Here is a 27,541-nt window from a genome sequence, read left to right on the forward strand (position 1 = left end):
TCCTGTATAGCTCATACTATGTAATAGTAGTAAGGTTGTCTCTGATTCCCAGGCATGGGATGCTCTGTTCCTGTTCTCTTTGTGGCGTTCTCAGCTCATGGTCTGCTTGCTTAGAGAGTTTGGGTTTCCTAACACTGACGACTTTCATTCACTCAAAACAGAAAATCAGGTTTAAACTCTCTCATTACTTCAAGCCTAGAAAACCTTCTGCCTTGAAAAGGAAAGGAGGAAACCAAGACACTTCTCACCTTTCATTGGCTATGGAAAAAAAAAGACAGGAAAAGTTTGATACAAAATAAAACATAAATAATAATAAATAATAGTAATAAAATAATTAGAAGGAACCCACACAAGGGCTGTGCAGAACTTTATTCTTCATTAGCTTCATAGGAAATTCTCTATAATACAGCAGGACTGTTCACTAACAGAATGGAATAAGGGAATGATTTTTGGGGTCAGTGATAAAATAAATTTTGGATATGTCAAGTTCTGGTGAGTCGTCAAATTGAAAATGTCCAGTAACTAATGAGATGTATAAATCTTGCCTTTAAGAGAGAAGTCTGAATGTGAAGTTGGTAATTTAGGAGTTATCATTTAAATTCACATTTGCAGAAATGGCTTGAAGGGAGATCTGCACCTCATTACTAAAGATGGAAACAGATCCCAGCATGGGAGAGAGAGTAACAGGTTGTCTTTTCAACTACTGTGATGTCACACACATTATTAATGGATTAAGAACACAGGTGAAGGTCATCCCAAGAGTATTCTCAACTTCTGATACCATGTCAGAGAAAATTGGAGGCTACATTTCCAAATAGTGGTTTGATTATCTACTGTCACAAGGCAGAACAAATCAAAGGAAGAGAAAGGCGTTTCTGAGAAAGAATAATTGGTGCAATAAAATTTGTAGGTTAAAGAAGGTTCATTTACATGAAGATTGCATTAACAAGTTTAAGCAATGAGATACGTTACTGTGACATGCTTTTTATTCTGCACACTTTGGAAAGACTGGCAAGTCCCTTGTCTAGATTTGTCAGTTTGGTAAGTCAGGGTTGGCCCAGGAAAAAATTTATGCAGTAACCATAGTTTTGTTTTTATAGCTCATTATGTCACCTTACCTTTCAGGACTCCCCTGTCTGAAGTAATCAGGGGTTTTGCTGCCTGTCTATGTGTTTTCAGACTTAGTACAAAAAATAGTACAATAGTCTTGCTATATATCAATAGGTTCATGCACTCTCCCTTAAGACGTTTTTACGGAGTACCTGAGTACCTATTCTCTTTGTACCCAGCATATCCTGCATCCCATAACAAGACAGAAAACAAGACAAAGCCCCTCCATCACATGATTTTCTTGAGAAGACTTTATTTTATTGATTCACTTATTTATTAAGTTTTGCAATGTTGGGAATTGAGACTTACACATGCTAGGCAAGTGCTCTAACACAGCCTTATATTCCTAGCCGTTGACTGTATTTAGAGACATTTGAGGTTCACAAGAAATAGAACAGACAAAGCTTGTCACATACCTGCTATCCCCACACAGGCCTGCTACTTTCCCAGTTGTCCAGAACTTCCAACAGCATGGTACATTGTTACAATCAAATTTACTACGATGGCATAAAGTTATCACCCATTGTTCATAGTTTAAGCTCCAGGTTGCTGTAATGCAACTGGAAGACGCTGAAAAGTATCCATTAATTGTGATACACAGAGTGGTTTCACTGCCCTAAAAGTGCTTTGTGTGGAACTTGCTTTTGTTGAACTATGAAGGCAATAAGATCTAGAGGTAGGTGGTTTAGGTAAGTGGATAAACATCAATAAAGACAGAACAATCAGTAGAGGATCCATACAAAGATGCACACATGGGTAAGTCAAAAAAAAAATAGAAGGAAGAAAGGGTAGGGAAAGTAGGTAAGGTGAATAATATATTAAATATGGCAATAAAAGAAGCTGGAAAATGAAGAGGATATTACATAGATACAGTGGTCATAAATTGGAACATGGAGCAAACACTGGGAAGATATGAAGGAACTGAAAAAAAATACAAAGAATAGGGGGAAAAAAATCTATGTGCCAGAATGAACAGCAAGTGTGTGGCAGATTGTATTTTCTGAAGCTGGCCAAGGCAGTATATGCCATCCAATATGTCCCCTAAAACATGACTCTGATGCCCCTCTTGGAATTTAAGCACTTGTTTTTAAGTGCCTGCACTGAGTGTGGTGGAAGTAACACTTAGGGACTTTGCGAAACAGGGTCATGGAGTTGAAACACCATGTCCTCCCTTCCTAATAAGCTCCTGCTTTCATTACCAACTTTCTATCTTATGACAGAGCCTCTGCAGCTACAGAGAAAACCTATGTTCTATCCCAAAGTCTGCAGTGAGTTACCAGCTAATAGCCACCTCAACCCCATACCCATGAGTAAAGATTGTTCCTGGCGATACCAGCCCTTTTTCAGTGAAGACTGGAGTATTGTGGCGCATAGGCGAGCTGTCTCTGTGGTGTCCTGCAGAAGTCTGTGATACATAGATGCCACAAGCACAATAAAATTGCTTCTTGTGCTTATAACTTGGCAGGTGGCTTGCACTGCTGCAGAAAGACACTACATTCTAAACACTTCAGATGGGAGTGAGCATTGGATGTTCCATGATCACACAAGAGCAATGCAGCCACTGTTTAGGGTGGACTCCGTGGAATGTGACAATGAGGACAAAAACCTGTCAGACACACCATGTTGGGCTTGGTAAGCAAGAGGGAGGCATTTAGGACTTGGGTTTTCCTGCTCATCATTTTCTTTTTTTTTTTTTTTCTTTTCTTTTCTTTTCTTTTCTTTTCTTTTCTTTTCTTTTCTGTTCTGTTCTTTTCTTTTCTTTTTTGAGACAGAGTTTTTCTGTGTAGCTTTGGAGCCTGGTGGCCTGGAACTCACTCTGTAACCCAGGCTGGCCTCAAACTCACAGAGATCCACCTGCCTTTGCCTCCCGAGTGCTGGGATTAAAGGCGTGCACCACCGCTGCCCGGTTGTCAACATTTTCTTAAAAGACAGAAATCTAAAGGTATGATATAGCAAGTGCTACGGACTGAGGGCAAAATCAGGTGGATTAAGTGAGGCTTTTTGTCATCTTTAATGTATATTTTCTAATAAAATATGTTATTTTAGTGCCAGTGACTCCTAAGACAATATAGACCATGGCTGCTGCTCTTGACTGCATGTCAAAGATTGAAATTAAGCCCCTACTGCTGAAGACAAAACCATCAGAGGATACAGGACTTCAGTTACTAGAGATAGGTCTAAGCTGAGAGCCTCTTTCCATCAATCCAGCTTCCATGGTTCCAGACAATGCTATGCAAGCTACTGGGTGGTGCGGGGGTGGGGGTGGAATTAATAGTCCTACAGGTCTATGACTCTATGAGCCACAACAATGAATGATCAGCATGGCCATATATTGGTATAGTAAGCAGCAGTAATGTATTGGTGGAAACAGTTGTTTAATTAGACTTAATAGGAGGAAAAATTTACCTGATACTAGAAACCTGGACCACTTCTAGGGTGCAGTCAAGGATTTTAAAAGAGAATCTACTGACACCACTTTTTGTCAAGCGTGAGTCCTAACTGTATTCTAAAACTTATCCTTATCCCCACAGTTAAGTTTAGCCCTTGCCCTTCATTAACAAGGCTTCTCTTTATCTTCTGTGGAGATTACCACAGAAAACACACTGCACACAATACAGAAATCAATGGATCAAGGGGAGCCCTGACCCAATGGATACATCTGTATCACAGCTTCTGCATCAATAAGCTCAGAGAACATCGAGGAAGATGGTTAACAAAGACTGTGTAAGCTAGAATACTTGTCATCTGTAAAATAGTCTCTCAAAGAAATGGCTGCATAAATAATTTCTAAATAATGGCAATATCAGTAGACATACTAATGTGGAGGTGGGAAAATCTCATGTGCTGGACAAGGAACTACAGATAACGGGTGAGTTCTGAGAAAGGGAGAGGTAGTGTCTCCCAGGGATGAGGCCCCTTATTGGCTGTCCAATACAAAGGAGTCAACCCTGGAATTGTATCCACACAAATATCAAAAACAGACTCAGATGATTGCATTTATGTATTTGTGTACACACACACACACACACACACACACACACACACACACACACATATATATATATATATATATATATATATATATATATATATAAAATTAGAGAAAAGGGACTATCGTCATGAAATGGAAAGAATTATAGGGGCTTGGAAGGGGTTGGAAGGAGGGGAGGGAAGAGAGAAAGTGATGTAATTACATTTAAATTTAAATGTATAAAGATTAAAAATTTATAACTAAATGTAAGAAAGAGAATGTGTTAATTTTTGGATTCTCAGTCAGTGTCATCAGCAGCAGACTAGAAATGAAAATAGAAGCTATAATTCCCTAGTGCTTTTCCAAGGCTCAAATGATATGTGTGAAATCACTTGAGAACGCAAAAAAAAAAAAAAAAAATGCTTTAAAATTTTGAAATAATCCGACCTAGACAAAATTTTCAAATTCTAGGCAGAGAAATTAGTGTCTCCAATCCTCTTTCTTAATTGACTTTCCATGAATGGATTTCACCATGGCTTGCTACACGAGATCATTACCTAATTTGGAACAGCTACATCCCATACTTGACTTCAGGTTAATTGTCAAATAAGTGACGTGGCATATCTGGTAGAAATATGAAAGACAAAATCTGCAAATATTGCTACCAGAAGGGATAACTTTTAAAGAGAAAGGGAGACAAGAACAAGGTGAATGTTTAAGGTCTTCCAGAAGGTTCTGTTCCTCTGAGTAAGTCCAGGTATAATGAGAAGTGAAAGCTTGCGCCAGAAGCACACAAAGAACTTAAGGAATTTAGGTTGTAGAGTTAGTGCTCCTTTTGTTTTTATTAAATATACTTACACACATTACAACCAGTGTGTACTAAGCACCACTTTTCCCCAAGCCCAGGAACATTGTTAAACAAAAATGAGGTTATGGATGCACCCAGCTTTGTATTTCTCCTCCAGAGAAATGAATGGAGCCTACACCATCATTCCATCTTTGGAAAGATGATTCCACAGGTGAGTTGCTTAAAGACACCTCACATTCCTCTTGTGCAAGAAATATAAATGCTGTTATTGATAGTGGCTAATACCAATTGCCTGTCCTGAATGAATACATTTCATGTTTGTAAAAGCTCACAGGTATTTGGGTAGTCAACAATATATCGTCATTTTATGGTTGAAGAAAAATGAGGCTTACAGTGACTAAAACACCCAGATCAGTTCAGCTGTTGGGTGTTGTATTGTGATTTGATCTCCAGTTTCCTTAGGTCCTAAAGGTTTAGCATGAATGCAGTCTCAGTAGACCACATTTGCTGTACTTTCCACTTGGGTTCAGCTACAAACAAAACAAACAAAATAAGAAACAAAAAACCTGACCCTTCCCCTTTGATTTTTTTGGATATGAAACAAAATGCCTGAAACCAGAACTTTTCCCGGGGAAGTAATGGAAGTGAAGAAGGGGCTAACTGTGGAGACGCACCCCATGATGTCAGCACTCGGGAAGCGGAGGGAGAAGGTTTGGAAGTTCTAGGCTAGCCTGGGCTATATACCCACCCCTGTCATTTCCCCCACAGCATGTTAGAAAGGCTGACAACAGGAGAGTGCATTTCTGCTCCTCTGGTGGCTTCCAACGACTTGCATGTTTAAGTTCTCAAATTTGTCTACATGATACTCTGCCAGTGTCCTCGTCTTTGTTATAGTCCACCATTCTTTGAAATTCTTTATGTTTGCTGAAGTTATAAACACTACAGGACATTACCCTATGTGATCCTTTCATAAATATCTTAAAAATCTCCTCCCCCTGCTTCATGCCAAGTGCTCAGATCCCATCATTAGCCACTCACTCCTTGAGGTGGAGCCTGGCCTACATAATGCCAGACATTCTGATGATAGAAATTTTCAATTTTCGCCTAGAAGTCTGGCTTTGAAGACATAGATTTTGTGAGTCATCAACTTCACTATTTGTGATAATAATGGACATTTTGACTAGTGCATGTTCTAACTCAGAACTTGGTGCCGAGATCAGATAAAAGGCAAGCAGACTGGCACAATAGAGCTTTCAAAGTCTGCTTAATGAGCAGTTTCTACATATTTTACAGCTTTAGGTAGAGCCAAGTTGGGCAGAAGACAGTCCAGAGGCAATGGGGTACAGATCACTGTCCTTCAGATTAGCACTCAGCCTGGAGTGAAAAAAATCACAAGCTCATTTTTTTCTCAGCAACTGGTATCAATGCGTTCTGTCAATCTCCTCTCCTCCCCTTCTCTCCCCTTCCCTCTGCTCTCCTTTCCTTTCCTCTCCTCCCCTTCCCTTCTCTCCTCCCCCTCTCTTATCTCTTTTTTCTATTAGTTTTTTTTTTTTTTAATTCCTCCTGTTAAGAACTTCCTCTGTGAAACTCATTTAAGCCTGGGTACTTTTTGTCCCCAGGTTCTAGGCCCCAGGTTCTCTTCATTTCCACCCTTCACCTGCTTCCTGGACCCATGTATCCACTCCTTGAATGTGAGAACAACTGCTAAGGAGGCAAACCCTGCTGTGAAATGTCCCATTATTACACTTCTACAAATAATCTTCATTTCTTAATATTCTATTTAAATTGTCCATAATTCATCAATTTGACTCCATCCCTACCTTCTATCTTCTAGTTCCCAAACACTACCTCTTTCTTAAATATAGCCTCCTAGCAGGAATCCTGAAGTCTATGTCTGGATCTCCATACTCCAATAAAATTCTTTCTGTCATATTCTGAATGAAATGAAAAATATGTTAGTGGAAGAAAAACTGTGTAAAAGATCAAATGATATGGCCCTCAGCCACCTCCTCCTCTTTATTTCCAGTTTCTTCCTTCCTTACTTTTCTAGTCTAGGAAACCATAAGATTTTAGAAATGCAAAGACCATGGGATAGCCACAAAGCAAAACTGCCCACATAAAATGGAACCTGTCCTAGAGAGAGACTATGCATGCTGAAAGGGGCAGACTTGAGATAGGGGATTTGCACAAGCACTTTGGACTCCACATGATTCTACCATCTGCCCTAGAGGCCAGACAGAAGAGTTCAGTATTTGCCCTGCTGGGTTTCAGTCTTGCTTTAGTTCAGTGTCTCCTTGCTGTGCCCTCGTTCCTGCCTTTTGGAATGGGAATGTTTACTATGGGCCACTGTATATTCAAAGACTGTATCTTACTAATTTTATAGGAGCTGTCAAACAAATTCTTTGTGTTTTAGAATGGAGTTTGCATGCTGGACTTTTGAAGGAGTGGGGCTGTTGAAGACTATAGAGACGTCAGGAGACGCATTTTGCATTATGAGATGAAAATGAAACTTGAGGGAGAGAAGGAGTAGAATGCTATGGTTGAAATGATGGCATTGAGTGCCAACTTGACAAGGGCAGCCACTGTGATGGTTAGGATTTAGAATCACCATACAAACACAGAGTTGTATCTGTGATAGATCTTCCAGTGAAGTTTACATGAGAAGGAAAAATCCACCCTGAATGTGGGTAGCAGCATCTCATAGTCTGGGGTCATGGACTGAAGGAAAAGGAGAAATAAACGGAGCATCACCATTAATCTCTCTCTGCTTAACTGTGGAAGCGATTTGACTAGCTGCCTCACTCTGCCATTGTCAAACCTTCCTTCACGGACTTGTGTAGAATGAACCCTGCCCTCTTAAGTTACCTGTTAGGTATTTGATCACAGTCGTGAGAAAAGGCATTAAGTCAGAGGGACTCAGAGAAAGACTGTGGTTCAAAAATGTTACCAGAAATTCACTACTGTACCCCAAATGCCCAATTCAAAACTTGTTGGAAGGTAGAGATCCAAAGTCAGGAGTGATTAATGTCACGATAAAAGGGCAGGGCTGTTCCCTCTTCCAACATTGCCCTCTATGGATCATCAAAGAGACCCTTGTCACAGCCTAGCAGCTTGATGTTCGACTTCCTACCTTCCACACGTGTGAATAAATGAGTGTATTTTCGCTGATAAATCACTCAGCTTTGGGTATTTCGTTATAATGTCACAAAGTAGAATGAGACAGACCCAGAGCTAGTGCATACAATTAAAGGAAAAAAAATCTGCCTTGGATATGTCTAGCAGATTTTTCTAATCTGTAAAAAGATGAAGCCCATATATTGCTAAACATAACCTGTTCATTCAGTATATTACCTGTATATATGTTTCAGGGCTGCCTGTTTCATATTGGATAACCAATTAGTGGGCTTTGCCCAGGGAGGATTATTTCTCTACTCTCAGTATTACTTAGTTACCTGTGGTTCTTTATGTAGTGTTGAAGCCTTGGGATTTTTTCCCCCATTCATTTTGACATGCCTATTTTTGTTGTCCTTGTTCAGCTCATGTTTAGGCAGTCATGTTGGTGAGATTTTGTGGGTGCAGCTTTTAACATTCCTAGAAGACACAGGCTCAAAGCAAACTCCCTGGTCCTCTGCCTGTTAAAATCATTCTCTACCCCCTCCCATGGTGTTCCCACAGAACTCTACAGTTTGATTGGTTGTGGTTTTCTGTAATGCTCTTTATTGGCGGCAAAGTAGAGTTTCTTTGATGAGGGATGAGGGCTACACTCATCTGTGGGTATGTATAGAAACAAATAGAATGTAGTTAGGAATTATGCTGGTTTAATAAGTGTTAGTTATAAGTTCTCCTTCAAGATCTGTATGTATATGTGCATATGTATGTATATATATGCATATATATTTCTATAACAGCAATTCATGAAAAAAGAGGCCAAAAATTTGCAAGAGCATAATGAGGGGTATATGGAAGGGTTTGAAAGAAGATAAGGAAAGAGGGAAATGATGTGATTATATTATAATCTCAAAAAGAAAAGAAATAGCTAAAAAATAATATAATAATGAATGCCCCCCGCACTTTAACAATAAATACACACTACTAAATATTTTATAAAATGTGAAAAGAAAGATAAATAAAGAGATGCTCTTTTCTTTCTCTGAACAGTTTTGTCTGGATACGACATATGGATGCTTGGGCAGCCATGTTGTGAATGTGAACAGGGCCGAGAGAGAGAGAGAGAGAGAGAGAGAGAGAGAGAGAGAGAGAGAGAGTTGAGACACTAAAGAACTGAGACAGAGGACAGAGAGGACCTGGGTCCAGGTAACAGCATTGGACCTCAATAAGTTTCCTCGTGAAGCTTGTTCTACCTATGAAATCCCATATGTGTGAAATGATGAAGAACCATATTATTTTCACCAGTTGGAATGGAGATTTTTGCTACCATTGCAGAAACATTTCCAGGGACAGGGGATAGAAAAAGATGTCCACATAAACCTGTAGTTGTTTGTTTTTTACTCTTTACTCTTTGCTCTTTGGGGGCCCACCACCTACCTCCCAAATAAATCACAGAGAGGCTTGTTCTTTTTTAATGAATACCCAGCCTTAGCTTGGCTTGTTTCTTTCCAGCTTTTCTTAAATTATCCCATATATCTTTTGCTTCGGGGCTTTTACCTTTCTCTATATCTGTATACCTTTCTTTAGTTCTTACTCCATGGATTGCTGTGTAGCTGGGTGGCTGGCCCCTGAAGTCCTCCTTATCCTGTTCCTCAATCTTCTCTTCCTAGATTTCTCCTCTTATTTATTCTCTCTGCCTGCCAGCCACACCTATCCTTTCTTCTGTCTTTATATATTTCTTCTGCTGTTCAGCTCTTTCTTAGAACAATCATATGTTTTAGACAGGCACAGTAACACAGCTTCAAAGAGCTAGACAGGCGGAACATAAAAGAATGCAACACATCTTTGTAACATTAAAACAAATATTCCATGGCATAAACAAATTTAACACATCTTAAATTAATGTTCCACAACATAAAATCTATTGTAATTAATCTAAATAAAAGATAGAAGAGACAGAACTTCATTTTTAGGAGATTAAATCAAGGTAATTGAAACACAAAGAAAAGCACTTTACTATAGAAAATCATGATCATTAACAAGTGAGAGGGAAAATATACATCACATCCAAACAGGAAAGATAATACTATGGGAAACCAGAGGGTACAGTTCAGGCCTAAAAAATAATAGTCATCAGGAAGTGTTCTCTACAGTATGAAATGCTATTTGACATAACACCCAATAGGTTGTGGAGTTGTTGCAGACACTAGTGAAGTGGTAACTTAAAGCACAGGAAAAAAATCACAAAGACATGAATCAATGTTTAGAGCACAAGAAGAAAACTTAGTACAAGTAAAAAGAAATGAAAAAGTACCCTGAAATTGAGGTTAGTAGAGTAGATAGCTACAAATTTTGAAGAGAGTTTTTATTTTCTGATTATATTATTCATAATGGGTTTCCAAAATTCTCTTATAAAGTTGCTCCTTCTGAGTTTTATTACAAATATAACAGCCCACAACAATAGAAACAACTAAGCATAAAGGCCAGGCATGGTTTTGTGTGATGTCAAACTAATTTAAGTTAGTAGGATTTTAAAGTAAATGTTTATTATTTCCTTTGTAGCGAAGAGTAAAAACATAATGTAATAATTTGTGATTTTAAAGTTAAAAATGATAACACATACCACTAAATGTTTCTTAAAATTGAAGTTAAGTTTTTTAAACACCCAGATATAAGAAAATGATGTAAACAGAAAATTTAGCTCGTTGTGTAAAAACTTACTTGTGTTTATTTCTGTGCATGAGTGTTTGTCTATATGTATGCATGTGTACCACTTGCCTGCATGGTACCTGAAGAGGTCAGAATAAGGTGTTGAGTTCCCTGGAAGTGAAGTTTAGACAGTTACCAGCTGCCATGTGGGTGCTGGGAACCAAACTCAGTTCCTCTATGAGCTCAGAAAGTGCTCTTAACCCCTGAGATAGCTCTTCAATCTCCAAATACTTTTAAAAAATAAAATGAACAGAGGCAAAATCATAAAAATAAAATATCATACCTTTTGTAATTTAGAAACTAAATCAATTAAAGAATAAAATAAAAGTATTAATGAAATTGCTGGTTTTCTATTACTAGAACAAAGTATCTAAGACTAAATTATTTATGAAGGAAATAAGCTATGGAGCTCAACATGCTGAAGTTTAGACAGCCAAGCTTTAATGGCCATATCTGATGAGGACTTGTGCTGAATCATAACAATAGTAAACCAAAGAAAAGAGAAAGGAAAAGTGAGCAGATATGGAAGAGAGAACTGACAAGTGCCGGCCTTACATTTCAAGAGTCCACACTTCTGGGATCTAATCTAGTCCCTTGAGCACTAACCTAAGACACTAAGAATATCATTAGAATCATTTCTGGGGATGGAGCCCTCATGACTCACACATTTCTCTTGAATCTCCACCATCTTTCAACTTGACTACATTGGGGAATCAAATTTTATGACAGGTTTTGGATCTAAACAAAGCCAAAGCACTGGCTAATACCAATGACTTTTGGTGTACCTCCAACCCAGCGAGAGTAGCAACCTTTGGTCATTTTTGACTTGCAAATGGACAACTCCTTCGATTTGAGTTGGGATCTTACTTATCACTCATTTAAAAAAACAAGATTGCAGTTTTAAAGTATGCTCATTAACTTATTTTGCTTTCAAGAAAACAATTATATTTAAAAGACTTACTACTACTAATTAAGAGCACAAGCTTTGAATCATGATTATGTGAATAACAACAGGCTTCAACACCCACTAAGAAGCTACGAATTAGCATCTTAAGCTTTCTGTGTAATCACTATTACAGAGAAAGGGGTGAAATACAATATGCAATTTGTTGCAAAATATGCATTAAAATATTAGCTATATTGCAATATTGTCATGAAGAATGAATTAATGATTACACCTAAGTATATATGGTAGTGCTTGGTACACAGTGAATCCTCAGTTATTAATCATAATTCTTGGGGCCTACCTACTGTGTCCTGTTTTTTGTACCTTTCCCAAGTCAATAAGATAAAAACAACATTCTGTTGCTTGTATTTACATTATTAAATATTACTGAATTGAGATTTTTCCCATCTCTTGCTCTAAAGGAGAACATAGAGTATTCTTACTACACCCATGGTTTTAGAATTCCAAAGCTTGCACCAAGTCTCTCTTTAGCAGTCTTGAATTTTTTTTATTGTTTTTTATTCTTTCTGCAACATTAAACATGCAATCCATTTGTATGTTGTTTTATATTAATTTGCTTTTTATAATATATAGAAAGAAAAAACTTAGGGTGGGGAAAGGACTCAGTTGTCTTTAAGGGGCTGGCCACTGGGAGTTTGAGTTTGACCATGCTCCAATAAGTATATGGGCAACACAAATTGGATCTGGAATTTTTCTTTCTTTTCTTTCTTTTTTTCTTTCTTTCTTTCTTTCTTTCTTTCTCTTTATTTCTCTCTCTCTCTCTTTCTTTCTTTCTTTCTTCCTTCCTTCCTTCCTTTTCTCCTCCTCCTCCTTCTGTTTTGGGGGAGGACACATGGGTGAATGGTGGACCTGGGAGGACTGGGAAGTGACTGTGATTGGGGCACATTACATGAAATTTCCAAGTAATCAATGAAATATTATGTTAATTAAAATGTTGTATTGCTTTCTAGACTTATTTCCCTTTCTATTTTCAGATAGTACAATTTCCATGAGACTGACTCAGTGAGTAATCATTTCATATTTTACTACAAAAGGCATACAAGATTTGTCTGCTATAATACTTCTTGTGAGGGAAACTAAATTTTAAATTTTACCAAAAAAGTGTAGTGTCTCTTTTTTCCTTTGGCGTTTTCAAAGAGTCCCAGACTGGCCTCAAACTCAAGATGTAGCTGAGGATGGCCTTAAACTCCTGATCTTCCTGCTTCCATCTCTCAAATGGTAGGGATTACAGGCACACAGAACTATGCTTAGATTGGCTGTGCAAATTTTATCATGGAATCTAACATATTAACTACAGGTTTTAGATAAGGGGGATATTGTTCAATTCAGTATCTTCAGCAGATTAGATAATATTCACCTACAATATCACGAGAAATTTACCTGACTTCCAGTTCTTCTATGTAAACATAAATATCAAGCAAAAATATCTCCATGGAAACAGCTAGAATAATATTTGACCAAATAGCTGCATATTATGGGCCAGCCAAGTTGACCTCCATAACACTCACTGAGAAGAATGAATCTGCTACTAGAAAACCAGTCTGCTCATCTCTCTATAAGACGATCCTTGACATAGTTGTGTTTGTCCACATTGTATGACCAGAAACTAGCATTTACAGATGCAACAAATATGAACATGTGCTGAGTCAGGTTCATGTTCAACAAGTGGAACATGTATAGTCAATGTGTATGTCACAAAATTCTAATGTATTCCTTAAAAATAAGAGAAAAAGATAATACTAAGAAAATAAATCATTGTAATGACAAACTGTATCCATGTTCCTTACGTGACGTGGGTGTTGAGAAACATACTATGACTACCACAGACTCACTTCTTGCCCATGGGACACTTACAGTCTACCTGGGAAATATGTGACTCTGCCACCCCACTGCATAGCACCTTCAAGCATTGCATTAGCTTTCATTGCTATGCTACTACATATCATCAGCTTAAGTGGGAAATGTGACATGAGTTAGGTAGATTTTCTTCTCAGAGTATCACAAAACAAATCAAGGTGCTAGTATGAGTTCTTGTCTGTAGGCTCAGGGACCAACGTATTTCCAAGCTCAGTTCTGTTGCTGACAGACTTTAGTTCTTTGAGGTTGTGGACTGTGTGATTCCTGTCATCTTGCTAGAAGTCATCAGGAAATATTCTTCAGCTCTTGCTATTTCAAATATATATTCCCAATAATATCTTAATTTTAGGTAAACTATTTATTACACCAAAAATCAATTCTCTGGTTTTTCTTTTTCTTTTCTTTTTTTTTTTTAAGGCTTGAACTATTCAAGGTCATAACATCTTTTTCCTTTAAGGCGCTTTGGTCAGAGTAACATATCACAGCAAAAGAAAAAGTCACTAACTTTCTCTCAAACAGTAGTTACTCAAAATAGAAACTGAGAAAATCCCTCATCTTTTATACTACTTTATCAAGAATTAAGTTGATTTAATTTTTTAGAGGGAAACTCACATGGCATTTTTAAGACACATATGACATTCCAGAAAAAAAAGTAGAAGCAAGTTTTATCTGTAGAAAAGATGAGTGCAGGGCTTAAAAAGTTAGTTGGGTGGGTCCATACATAAAAAAAGAAAGAAAAAAATAAGCAATCAAAGTACTCTAAGAAAGAAATAATTCAGAAATTAGTCCTTATTTTAAGGGTGGTTTTATTTAGCAGAAGCACAGAACAGAATACATGTGAGAAATGGGACATAAAACTATGGAACTGTGTTGGAATTAGAGCTAATCCTGAAGCAGTGTGGAACTTCACAAACCTTTGAACAGAAGGATGATAGTGTGTGAATTGTTATAGCTCTGTTTAATAGCTAAGTATCATTGACCGACTCTAAAAGGAATGTAATATTCAAATGTAATATTCAATAAAAGTTAGTCCTGCAGAAAATAGATTTCGCATTCACATTCCATGTGCACATCAGTAACTTGTTTCTATACATTTTGTCTCTGTATAGTGTACACATTATTCACACTTCCTACCCAGTGACCTTGCACATGCCCATTCATCCCCTCATTCAAAACTTCTCTTGGAGAAAGAAAGAAAACCTGTGAAGGCTATCCTTGAGTATGAATTAAGTCCTATTATAACAAATGTTAGCTTCCTGGAAGTCAAGAATATCTTAGAGCCACATTTCAGAGGCAAGTCTGTGGAAACACACACCCATGTTCTAAAAATTCACCATAGCAGATAACTCTTTAACTGTTTTCAGTTGGAGTGGAATATTGAGGCACTTACTATTCAATTAGAGAAGGAAGAGTAAGAAAGGGGGCAAACTGGGAAGGATTTAAGGGTGTATATAAACTAGTAGCAAACTTGCTTAAGAATGAAGAACTCTTTGGTGGAGTGGAGAGACATGAAAATAGGACCTGGAGAGATGGCTAGAACAGTCAGTGTGCAGAAGTGACGGGCATCGCTGCAGAGACAAAGGTGAGAGTAGACACATTAACATGTCTAACCTGGAGAATAAACACTAGGAAGTTGTCTGAGATCATTTAATGATTGCCTGGTAGGTACAAGTCCCTATTTCTGAATCTTCAGTAACACACACACACACACACACACACACACACACACACACACACAGCACCGGGTGGGCGGTACAGGAAATATGATTGGATTTATGTTTCTATCTGACCCCCTAATGTCTAATATCTGGTAGAGACTGGGCAATATGGGCTCCTCCTTGTGAGTTAGGATATGTTGTAGATGTAGATACAATGACGAAGATAAAGTAAAGAAGACTCATCTGCCAGTCATATACAGTATGGATTAAGTTTGTGAATATGGAAGAAAAGCTAACCAGAAGGCTATTACAGTAATCCAGGTGTGGAATAATGGTGGCCTACTCTCATTCTCTCTCCCCCTTCGCCCTCTCCCTCTTTCTCTTGCTGGCCCCCTACCTCGCTCCCCTTCCTCTCTGCTTTCTCTCTCTTACTTACAAATGTATCTTGACAACCATTTCTATGAGGCCTTTCAAAAATAATACAAAAAGGAGGACTTGCCAATTTGGAGATTAGCAGTTTGGCTGGACAGAGGCCATGGGCCAATGAGTCACTGGAGTCAGCTTGAACAATGTGTGCAGACAGTCTCACTTTGGACTCAGTTGCAGTATACCTGGAAGGTAGGGTAAGGCCATCATCAAAAACTGTGCTGAATAACTCTGTGATGCCATAGATCCTGGCAAGCCTAAAACTACAGCTTATGTCCCAACTAACAAATTAAATTATATGTTGAGACAAAGAGTAATCTATTCACACACACACACACACACACACACACACACACACACACACACACACACGTGTTGTTAGGATTTACTAATTGAAAACAGGTGAATTTATCAAGATTTAGAGAAAACTGCAGCTTCTGTAGTCATTTCAAATTATAGGGAATGCCCCCAATGTACTGTCACAGAGAACATCTCTAAGAAGCTGAAAGAAAATATTTTAATATTATTAAGCATTCTAAAGGTTTCTGTATGCACATTCTTTTTCTGTTTGCTTTTGCTGAATGTTTCTGCCCATGTGTTCTGTTTGCTAATGTAGCCAGTGTAATAAAGGCTTGCAGGATGAAGGTGCAGCTTCCTATTTGCATTCTAGAGTACAGAAAGGATCTACTTTGGAAGCCTATCTGGTTCAGCACCTGCATTTATTGAGATTTTCCTGGCATTTCAAAGAGCCCCTTGCTTCTCTCTGCTTCACCCCTCCCGATCTTTGGGGAGTGACAGAATTCACATTTGACTAAAAAATTCACTGCGGGGCAAGGTTAGTCTCAGCAGCAAGGTCTCTCTCTGTACCATCAGTCTGCCAGATCTGAGGGGTGCATGCTGTTGTCAAGCTGGGTCATTTTGCAAGAAGGATCCCCGTCATGTGTGAGATCTCAGGAGAGGCGGTTGGGAACATATATTTGTACTTACAGGTCAGTGCTTTTTTGCAGAAAAGAACAAGAGCCAGAGGGAGAATCCAGCTATGCTTAATTAAAAGAAATCAACATAAAATTACTTCTGTGTATTTAGCACCTTATTTTATACAAAACATGATATATGTCTAATGCAACACTTCTCTGTTTGGGTTAAGTACATAGTTTATGATAACCACACATAGCTGGTAGCTTGTTATGGGTGCCCCAACTTTTTGCAGAACTCTTTACACTGGAAACATGTTCTTATTCAGACATAACAATACAATCTCAGTATCTTCCTCAGGAGTGAAGAGGGAAACAGTGAAGGAGGTGAAAAGAATTCAATTGTATACCCATTATTAAATGCTATTTGAGTCTATTCTTCCGAGGGAATTTTCTCCTGTGAAATGGAAACAGAACTTACAGATGAGCAGAGAGCAGTGAGAATAAATGCTGATCTATGATGATGTGTTTACTGGCCTACATCAAAATGAGGAGGACAAAGACAGTATAAGGAGATTTCCATAAAGTCAGAGTGATTTAATTTAGAACATCCCTTTTATTTTTATTGTTTGTTCTTCATCCTTTTGTGTGTTAGAATGCCATTACTTCTATTAAATAATAATAATGGTAAGTAGTTGATGGATGTGTTTTTAATGTTTCCCTCTGGCAAAATAAAATGTTGGCAAGTGTACATTCTTGTTGAGCCTTAAAAAATCTTACCAGTCATAGAAACAAGTCTGGAGACCACTGTTAAAGGCGAACAAGGCCTATTTGGGGACTCATTTTGGGCCCCCTCCATCTCAATTTCAGCTAATAAATTGATGGAATACCTTAAATATAGGCCTGGAGAGATGGCTTAGTTAATAGAGTACTTGCCAATCAAGCCCAGGGACCCATGTTCAACCCACAGAACATGTTAAAATATGGACTTGGTGGTGTGCACTGGACAGGCAGAAACAGGAAGATTACTGGGCTCCACTGACCAGCCAAATCTGTAAGCTCCGGACTCCTATGGGAGACAGTACAACAAAAAGCAAGGTGGTTAGGTCTTGAGAAACAGCACCAGAGTAGATCTCTGGCATCCAAAACCATGCTCGAGTACACACACACACACACACACACACACACACACACACACGCACACGCACACGCACACGCACACGCACATACACACACACACACAGACAGACACCAAAAGAAACACCCTAAAAATAATCACCAACGCTTTTTTGTCCTTCATATTAATCTGTAAAAAATCAGGAACCATCACATCAGAAATTTGAGTCAGATTACAACCAAGGTGGGGTGCACCTAAGACATTCTGGTTTTAGGCTTCAGCTGAGATCTTTTAACATGGCAGCAACTAGGTCAGTATGGTAGGCTGTGGCTCCTGACAAGTACATAGTTCTACCAAGGCAAATTATGGGATTCCAGCTTCACAAGCCTCCTTGAAATCCTATGAAAGAAACTGTGCTAGGTAAGTAAGTGAGCGATCATCAAAGGGAAGAGGTGCTGCTAATGCAACTTGTATGTACATGGTGAGGTGGCATGTAACACCTTCTGAGTCATACCCACAAACCTGCCCCATCTCCCAACATGACTAATCCACCTTTGTTCAATCCTTGTGTGCAGCCACATTAGGGTTCTGGCAGTTAGGCTGATTGATATTTGGCTTTATCATCTTAATACTTCTATAAAATACCTGTCTAACCTGCTCTCATCGGTTGGTAAGTAGGAGGTGAAATTGTTTCCAATGAGTAAACTGAAATGTTTCTCTTGATTTACTACCTTGGACTGAAGAAAAAGAGGAACTCAGGTCAAGACATAATGGAGTCTACATGAATACATGTAAGAAGGAGAATTGAGAAGCATTTGATGTATAATAGTATTGGTATGCCACAAGTTCATTCTTTTAAACAGTGAATCTCTGTAAAAAAAAAAAAAAAAAAAAAAAATGCATGATTGCAATCTGAACTCAGATGCCTTGTTCTTATTGATTGGTTGTTTGCTCCAGAGACAATCAGTCTCCTGCATCAAAGGACTAAAAAATCTTCTCTTACAAATATCTTGAAAATATGATATTACACAATGCCCACAGATAGAACAGAACTGGGTGCCACGTGTATGTGCTAGAGTTACTGCTCTTATTTTTTTAAATGTTTGTAGCTACACTACTAATGGGGTCAGTGCTCTATGCCCTGTCTTGCTAAGGGATACCCTGTACCTATACTGCGGTTCACACAGGAGAAAAAAAACAGAGTAAAAAGAAAAAAGATTGTCCCCAAAATATAATCAATCAGGAAAACAGCACACCTAAAATCTAATTTTAAGACTTGCAAACTTCTGTTAAAAAAATAAAAACAGTTGGGGACCCCTCAGCCATTGGTTCATAGTTCATGTGTTTCCATTCGTTTGGCTATTTGTCCCTGTGCTTTATCCAACCTTGGTCTCAACAATTCTCGCTCATATAAACCCTCCTCATTCTCGCTAATTGGACTCCCAGAGCTCCACCCCGGGCCTAGCCATGGATCTCTGCATCCAGATCCCTCAGTCGTTGGATGGGGTTTCTAGCAAGACAATTAGGGTGTTTGGCCATGCCATCACCGGAGTAGGTCAGTTCAGGCCCTCTGAATGGGTGAGACAGTTGATTGGCTTGATCTGTTTGGGAAGCATCCAGGCAGTGGGACTGGGTCCTGTGCTCATTGCCTGAGTTGGCTGTTTGAAACCTGGGGCCTATGCAGGGTCGCTTGGCTCGGCCTGGGAGGAGGGGACTGGACCTGCCTGGACTGAGTCTACCAGGGTGATCTCAGTCCTCGGGGGAGGGTTTGCCCTGGAGGAGGTGGGAATGGAGGGTGGGCTGGGGGGAGTGTGAGGGGGGTGGGAGGGGGAAGAACAAGGGAATCCGTTGCTGGTATGTAGAACTGAATTGTATTGCAAAATAAAAAAATAAAAAATTTAAAAAAATAAAAACAGGAAATGTAAAACTTGAAATTAAGATTCATTTTCAACAAAACTCTAAACTCTAGTCCTGCTCTTTTAATGTTTGTCTATTTCAGAGCAACCATCCAAATATAAACCTTTGGCTGTCAACGGGATAAATGTGGATGGGTTTCTATGTACCTTATATATGTTTAGACTATGATTCTGTCTGGTTCTATAAGTTTTGAGTGAAAAAAATTCAAGCTTTCCAAAAGGTGAGATTTTCTTGTAATATTTGAGAGGAATTATGAGTCCTCTGAAAAGCCAGATGATCACATATAAATGTATAAATGAGTCAGTTTGAGCTTACTTCTGAATATCTTTCCATTATTTTAAGCACACATATCTGAAGCTTTCAGAGAAAAATAGCTAAATTCTATTTCAAATAAGGGTTAAGAAAATACACTTGTAGGTAATGTCAGTTTTTTCTTGTCACATTAAATTTCTGGTTGGTGGTAAAGCTAATATTTTATTTGCTTATATATACGTAAATGCTACTGAAAAGTATTCTTTCTGAAATTCTAATATTATAATGTTTCACTAAAAACAAACATAAACCAGATTTTTTCCTGAGTTGCTTGAAAGAATTCTTAATATGTCTATAATGGAATCAAATGACTGTTTCTCATCTGGCTTTTTATCTGAACAGATGATTTCTTTCATCTGAGCAGCTGAAGATAAGTCATTTGAACAACAATAAATCTTTTCTTTATACGTATTTGTCTACCAGTCGTGTGCAGGCTAAACTACCTTTAAAATTCACTTTCTCTTAAGCATATGAATTATATTATTGGATCTGGATTTATTGCTATTAAAGTAGCCACACTAAATACTTTCTGCAAACAAAATTAAAATATAATTTATTGTTTCCTGATATTTCCAAACACTGTGTCAATTATCTACTTGGAAAAGTGATTCAATGATATATAGTGGGAAATATAACAATGCATCCAATAATCACTTATTGCATTTCTGCTTATACATTTGTTTTCTCTTTGGTCCTGATGTTCCTGAGAACTTCTCAGGTGCTGATCACTATGGCCGACTTTCAGATGCATGGTGGCCTTTTATTTATGGTGTTCATAATCTGGCATAGGAAGAATAGTATCAATTAACTAATTATATCTGGGGCAGATAAGGGGTTGTGATGCAACATAAGAAAGTTGCAATGGGAATTAGCAACTGGACTACCTTATCTTCAAGTCAGAAGCAAAAGAGTCCCAGGCAACTTCTGAAGAACATTTGAGAAGTAAAGAGGACAGCCAAAATACTCTACAGTGTATGGTCTATGCATCAATGATGGCATGAATATAGGGTTTTAGGCCCAGAGCTGTGAGAAAAGAGTGGCGGATGCTAAGAGCAACACTCTCAGATTGAGCTTGGAGAACAACTGGAGGGAGGCAACAACAGAAAGGTTTTAATGAGGTTATTGTCATTGTCCAAATCGTAATTGGGAAGACTGTAAAATTCATTTAGATCCTAGATAATCAGAGTGAAGACTTTGTAGGACTTGACTAGAAAGCTGAATATCAGAGTAGAGAGAGACACCTACAATTCCAGTTTGGGCAACTGATAATAGCCTGTTGGGAAACTTCAGGAAGCCAAATTCACTGAAATTCACAGGAGTTCATTTTGAATGCATTGTTTTGAAGGTGTCTTTGAGACACTCAATTGATGATGACAAGTACGTCTTCGAAAACATGGTCTTGGGGCTCAGAAAAGAGGTCTGAGATGGAAATATAAATCTCAGACTTAGTTTTATGGATGGTAATTGAAGCCATGTGAGTATATGAGACTGCCTATGGAGAATGTACACAGTAGGGAAGAAACCATGGGCTACGGCCTCTGAAAACTCCAGGATCGAAGGGGAAGACAGAAGGAGAAGAGTAAGAGATGGAAACTAAAAAAAAGAGTAATCCAACTCAGAAATGTAAAATTGGCAACAGAATCCTAGAAAAGAGAACTGGGAGGGGAAATCAATCAAAAAGAATGAATTTGGTCAAGAGATGAATTCTAGTTCCAGTTTGTATTTTGTGTAAGTTGGATCAAATGAGGAGCAAGAGGTTTTCCTTAGCTTTGAAGATATAACCAGTGTAGGCAATGGACAAATAACAAGCTTCTAGAGTGTCATATGCAAGTGCTTGGAAACTGGTGTCATTGTCTGAATAAATTTGCAAAAGTGCTAATAAAAATTTTTGACAAAATTGGTGTTTGACTGCATTCTGAAGGTGTTCAGTTTAGCAAGAACATTAAGAAAAATCAGAATTCTTTTATTCATGTTTTGTTTGGCTGGTAAATAGCAAGTATGCATGACAAAGAAGAAAGGAATAATTTCCTGTTCTCTTGAACACATGAGTGCTTGCCCCTGGCCTAACAACACAGCACACACTAGAGCATTCACAGAAGACTCTCACACTGTGTCTTCTGGAGTTGGCTTTGTCCCATCCCGGCCACTTCACAGAGATCCAGGAATTTGGCCTTAAAGAAAATTGGACCTTAAGGCGAAGGAAGATATTGTTCTTTCCTCTTCAGGGTGACAAAATGGTCCATCTGTTAAAATACTAAGCAAGAGCTGGGACAAATGTCATCGACACTTAGTAGTTTAAAACTGGAGATAACTTAGATATATTGTAATTATTACTTCCATCATAATTGTTTTTCCAAAATATTCATATGTTTCATGCCTGTTTTTCATACTTCTAATAGAACATACAGTTCATGATTTAAATTTCCATAAAATAAAGTAAAATTACACACACACACACACACACACACACACACACACACACACACACACACACACACATATATATATATATATATATATATATATATATATATATATATATATTTGTTTTTCGAAACAGGGTTTCTCAATGTAGCTTTGGCACCTTTCCTGGAACTCACTCTGTAGCCCAGATTGGCCTCTAAATCACAGAGATCCACCTGGCTCTGCCTCCTGAGTGCTGGGATTAAAGGTGTGTACCACCACCACCCAACATAAAATGATACTTTAATAAAATACTACATTACCAATTTCCTGTAAATAATTGTCTTTGCTAAATTTAATATTCATTTCATTAACAACTTTCTGACACTATGCATGTTTCATTTGCTTTTTCTTTTTGGTATTTTAGTAATTCTTTTTGTGATTGAAGGAGATATTTTTCCAATGTTTTAAAATAGCTTTTTTTATTTTTACAGTGTTGAGGATTTAACTCAGTCCACTCTTCTAGGTAAATTCTCTGTCACTAAGCTACAGTTCAACTCCATCTTTCTACCCTTAAAGTATCTTATAAGGAAAAAAATAAAAAGTTCATGCTTCAAAGGACAAATTGAATTTTCTTAAAACAACTTAAATTATGTTCATTGATAGTGAGAATTTGTTGTATAATACACTGATGATGCTTTATAGACAATAATTAAAGTCTAATTACTTAAACACATTCTGAGGGTTTGCTTTGATTACACGGCCATTCCACTCTGATGCAGAGTGTGGCAGGCAAAACGCCTGTGATAAGCCTACAGTATTTAGATGGTCTCTTCAGTAGTCCTTGCCTTTGTAAATATGTTAAAGAGCTATTGTTAGATTCTGAAAAATATTTTAGTTTTGAAATAAACACTAAAAATATTCTATTTTCTTGGCCAAAGTGTGTTACCTCCCACAAACTATGCATATTTCAAACAAATTAGATCATGTTTGATGCTCATAAATGTGTGCTCTGGGCATGAAGATGTAATTCTGTACATACTAATAGCAATTCATGTTAGGTGGCATCTGAGAGGTGACATGAATCAATCCAGAATTAAAATGCATTTTTTTCTTACTAGATTATGAAAGTATCCTCTCTTGTTTCTCTGGGAAATATTTTGTTGGAATTTCAGAATATCTGCCCTGAGAACTTGTATTCATCAGCTTGCTTAGTGCTTTGAGATTTAATTCGCTATAATTCCATCAACAGTATTCTTAAGTACCTACTGTGGCTATAGGTTGCATGTCAGAGAGTTAATGCATGTGGTTTCCTTTTGGTTCCACTCTGGATTTGATATATAAAAAGATAAAGGATTGCAGGTGCTGGGCATTGAGCTACATTCACCAAGGGGACTGGAAGGATCCAGAAAGAAACACAAAATGGCGGGAATAAATAAGATGATACAAATGAAGTTTAGTAAAAAGAAAGGGAGAAGAGATAAGTTCTGTATTTCAACACAGACGTGAGACAGGCAGTGTTAGAGACTGGTGGTGATTTCATGTCTGTCCTCTCTGCACTTTCTATTGTGCTTGTATTGTTTTTGCCAGAACTAGTAATACATTTAGGAAAATAAGCTATTATTTTCATACTAGGGAAAAATTACTTTTTTTCAGAAGGGGAAAAAAGTTCCATTCTGTATCAAACCCGAAAACCAAATTGTAAAAGACAAACTTTAGATGAGAAATCTATTTTCGTCTATTTTTAACATTTAAAATGACCGGTGTAAAACTTCTATGGTATGCCGAAGTCTATAAGACTTACTCAGGTTGGTCCTGAATGATGATTATACTAAATCTATTTTCCAGATTTGAGACCTGACTATGCATGCTTTTCTCTATGAACTGAATGATTTTTTTTTTTTGCAGTGTTAATTGGTGGTGCAGAAACCAGTCTTCCAGACTAAAATTTCCCCTCTACACACAATTTTTAGAACATTCCTGAATTAATTCCTATCCTTTTCTGCAGTACTTCTGCCTCTCTTCTTCTTCTTCCCGATTACAATCCTCTTCTCTCTGCTGATGATGAGTACTGTCAGGGAGACGCTTGGATGAAATGGACAGAGTTCAGGTGAGATGACTTCAGGCATGTCCCTGGTGCTTGGGGCTAAATGTCCTTGAATAGCACTTGCCTTCTCTGCCACACTGAAGGGCGAGCCTGAGCTGCACACACACAGTCTACAAGGAAAATGTCTCTGGGTATGATTAGGACTTTCAGTAGGTTCAGAAAGACCGAAGCCATATGTTATTATACAGCCAACTTTATCTCAGATCATAGAAGCTAAATTAATGAGAACATTTGAAATGAAGGCTTCGGGAAGACTGGCAGAAGTGACAATCGCCTGGATAATAGAATGGGAGTAAAATGGGAAGGGGAATAAAATGCAAATGCCTTCATGGTGTTGGTATGGGACATCAAGTTGTACACTAAATGGATTCACACTTCCTTTTCTCTTCGCTGTGTCAATTACAGAGAACTGTTTCATTCTCTTTGCTTGTGTTCTGTGTACCTAAAAAGTCCCATGTTACGGAAGTAAATTTGTTTCTTCCTTTCTGTCACAATTTGTAAATCTGAGCTCGTCTCTAACTAGAGGTTACTGCCCCTCTGGTGTTAAAGAAGAGCATACAAGTGCAATTATCTCAACAGACAGGCCAACAAATAGCAACTGATCAGTGACCATGTACTTGGCAAACACAGAAGCTATTAAAACAAATCGGATAAAATCCCTGGAAAAACATTCTGAAAGGTAGATGTAAGCACACAAATAAATAAGATATTGAACTAAAAGAGCAAGTACATGAGGACCTCAAATAAAATGCCATCAGTCATAAAAGATGGAAGCATCCTATGCGGCCATGTCAAAGTCTGAGAGTTTTGTGGTGGTAAGCCAAGAGGATGTGAGATTTTTATGTTAGCACTTTAGTTTGGCTGCTCGGTGGCAAGAGAGATGGATCTTAATGAATTTTGAAAAGAGAAACAAACCACCCATTTGAACCTTGTTGAGAGCAAATTGTTGGCTATGAATCATGCAAGGGGTTGGGGTGTAGGAGAAAGCAGAGAGAGCAAGAGCTCTGGAGCTGTTTTCAGAGCACAGGACGAGAAGGAGGAAAGCATAAGACATCATGTCAGGTGTGTGGGAGCTGCCGGAGAGGCGACATACTCAATATGCCTAGGAGACTTAGATGGAAATGAGTCTGTGTTGAAAAAGGCACAGAACGGCCAGTGGAGGATCAAAGAACATTTTCCAACTCAGTGATGATCTATCCAGAGACAGCTTTGGAAAGCTTAACATGACAAGAGAGGTCAGGATAAAGCCAGGTGGTTTTCAATAACCAAAATGCGTACTGAGGACATATATCCTAGGAATATAAAATGTCCCATGATGTTTTTTGTTTCTTTTAATTCTCAAAATTTTGCCTAGAAGTAGGTGTGAAAATTCTAATTTTACAGATGAGGAAACCAATACTTAGAGAAGTAGAACAAATTATTCAAAGCTGGATGGGCTGGGGTAGGGGGCAACCCTGGCATTAACATTGAAGTCTATGTTACTATATTTGACCCTATCCTGTATCCTAGTAAGAATGGCAACAAAGCAGACATGATGAATAGCAACAGAACAGAAATTCATGTGAGGAAGAGAGAATTATGTGCAAAAAAAGGAGGAAGAGACAAGGCAAGTACCAAGTTCTTTCTATAACAAACTTGGTCTTATAGGAGTTAATTTCTTAACAGATTTAATTCACTTTCAGGAGACAACACTTGTACATTCACTAGGGGAACCCCCCAGAGTCCAAGTACCTTGCAGTATGTGCCACCTTTCAAAGATTCAGCTCTTTCAGCATCACAGCCTTGAGGACCAAACTTCCAGCACATTGGGAGATAAACCATTTCAAAGGTGAACTTTGAAATCAATGCTTATGATGCTTCCATAGTCATTTTCAGACATGTGTAAAACAGCAAATGTTCCAAGATATTGTCAGTTGAGTCAAACATGGAAACATTCTACCTTCTTGTTTCAGTTTCCACACAATAAACAGTGTCATTTTTATGTGCATTTTTTGTAGTTAATTTCATTGATTCAAATGTCCCACAGCAAAAGACGAAAGTATTAAGTGCATGAAGGCTATAATGTGCCTTGTAGAGAAAAAATTACATGCAGTAGATAAGATTTATTAAAGCATGAGTTACAATGTTTTTGATCATAAGTTTAATGTTAATAAATCAACAATACATTAAATAAGGAATCTTAAATATCATTAAATAAGATATCTTTAAAAAAATACAATATTTATTTAATGAAATAAAATATCTTTTATATTAAAGATATTTTAAAACACATGAACAAAAATACACAATGCATAATGCTGTATCTTAATATGCTGGTGGTGCTAATGTGACCATATTGTGCAAGAACCAAACACTGCTCCCAGCTTATTAAATTCAATGTTCTCAGCAACTGAGCAGAACATGCCCATGATGTGAAGATACTATAAGAAAAATATATCTTGTCTTTGCCTCTGGGTCTTGAAATAAAAGTTTCTTAAAGCCTGAGAACATCCTGAGTCAGATGAGAAAAAGGATGGTCCTCGGTTACTTTTAATAACCCCTTTCATCCAATCCTGAGTTTATGCTAGTGGACTCTTGATGAACCCCTAGGTAATTTTAGATGGAGTATGGATGCCAGAGCAACTAACCATGTGATTAGAGGGTAGGATTCAACCTCACAACTAGACCTTTAGGAAAGAATGAGAGAACAAAGTTGAATTAATCATGAAGCACCAAAACTCTCTTTTATCAGACCCCTTGATGCTAGTGTTAGGAGGTCTTTAGTGGTGGACACATCCACATGTCAGAAGGGAACAGCTCAATCTCCTGGAGTGCTGAAGCTTTTATGTTAAAGAGTCTTCTGATTCCACCCTATGTGACTCTACCTAATTGGTCATGTGTATCCTTCCTAATACGCTCTCCCATCAACCTCCAGTAGAACATAAGGAGCTGGCCTGAATGATGAAGACTATTGTACGAAATTATTAAACTCAAAGACAGAATCATGGGAGCCTTCACTTGATAGCTCATTGGGTAGAAGTCTGGATGATAGAGTCTGGGCCTGTGACTGCCAAGTGAAGTGGCTGCTACCAAGCTCTTACTTATAGCGTCTGATGTTACTGGGAAGGGAGTGTCAGAACTAAATTGAAGTATGGTAAAGCCAGTTGTCCAGACAGGT

This window comes from Peromyscus eremicus, chromosome 20, assembly GCF_949786415.1.
Source record: "Peromyscus eremicus chromosome 20, PerEre_H2_v1, whole genome shotgun sequence".
In the NCBI taxonomy this organism is placed as follows: Eukaryota; Metazoa; Chordata; class Mammalia; order Rodentia; family Cricetidae; genus Peromyscus; species Peromyscus eremicus.